This window comes from Pteropus vampyrus, unplaced genomic scaffold (assembly GCF_000151845.1).
Source record: "Pteropus vampyrus isolate Shadow unplaced genomic scaffold, Pvam_2.0 Scaffold240, whole genome shotgun sequence".
NCBI classification, from domain to species: Eukaryota; Metazoa; Chordata; class Mammalia; order Chiroptera; family Pteropodidae; genus Pteropus; species Pteropus vampyrus.
The window spans coordinates 1616158-1617293 of record NW_011889021.1 but is presented as its reverse complement, the minus strand read 5'-3'; the positions used below and the strand labels follow the sequence as shown (position 1 = coordinate 1617293).

Below are 1136 nucleotides of genomic sequence, written 5' to 3'. Positions count from 1 at the left end.
GGGGAAATTCTCAGGTGTTATTGTTTCAAATATATCTTTTGTTCCTTTCTTTCTTCTTTTGGTATTCACATTACGTTACACCTTTGGTATTTGTCCCACATCCTTGGATATTCCGTTCTGTTTTGTTTCAGTCTTTGTTCTCTTTGCTTTTCAGTTTTAAAGGTTTCTGTTGATATATCCTTGAGCTCAGAGATTCTTGAGCTGTGTCCAGTCTACTAATAATCCCATCAAAGGCATTCTTCATTTGTTACAAGGTCTTTTTCTTTTTTCTTTTTTTCTTTTATCCCTAGCACCTCTTTTTGGTTTTATTTAGGATTTTTATCTCTCTTCTTACAATTTCCATCTGTTCTCGCATGCTGTCTACTTTATCCATTACAGCTCTTAGCATATTAATATTGTTGTTTTAAATTCCTGGTCTGATAACTCCAACATCTTTGCCATGTCTGTTTCTGATGCTTTCTCTGTCTTTTCAAATGGTGATTTTTGCCTTTTAATTTTTTTGGTTGAGGTGGACATGTTGTACAAGGTAAAAAAAAAAATGAGGTAAATAGGCATTTAGTAATGTAGTGGTAAGGGGTGTGTGTGTGTGTGTGTGTGTGTGTGTGTGTGTGTGTGTGTGTTAGGGGAAGCATTCTATAGTCCTAAGATTAGGTCTCAGTCTTTTGATGACTTGTGCCTGTGCACTAGAACTTCACCAGTGCTTCTTAATCTTTCCCCGCTCCTTAGATAGGACGGGATGGCTGGAGGGGTCTGGAGTTGTGTATTTCCCTTCCCCCAGGTAGGTTAGGCTCGGATAAAACCCCAGCAGGTTAGGATCTGTTAAAATAGTGTCTCTTGAGGCAGGATTTGTTAAGAACATAATGCTCCAGTGTATTTTATTTTTTATTTTTTGTTATTTTTTTAAATTTTTAATTAAGTTTATTGGGGGTAACATTGGTTAATACAATTATATAATTTTCAGATGTACATTATCATTTGACATTTGTATATTCTATTGTGCGTTTACCACCCAAAGTCCAGTTTCCTTCAGCTACCATAAATTTGATCCCCTTTACCCACTTCCCCCTCCCCCTAAACCCTATATTTAACCCCCTTTACCCCATCTACCTCCCCTCTCCTCCCCCACCCCACTAATA

At 37.3% G+C, this 1136-nt stretch overlaps 1 protein-coding gene across 1 annotated transcript in view; it reads right to left on the bottom strand.

Moving 5' to 3' along the window:
* SPON1 (spondin 1) overlaps window positions 1-1136 on the bottom strand; it is a 239968-nt gene that overhangs the window by 183238 nt on the left and 55594 nt on the right. The gene's annotated exons all lie outside the window — the stretch shown is intronic.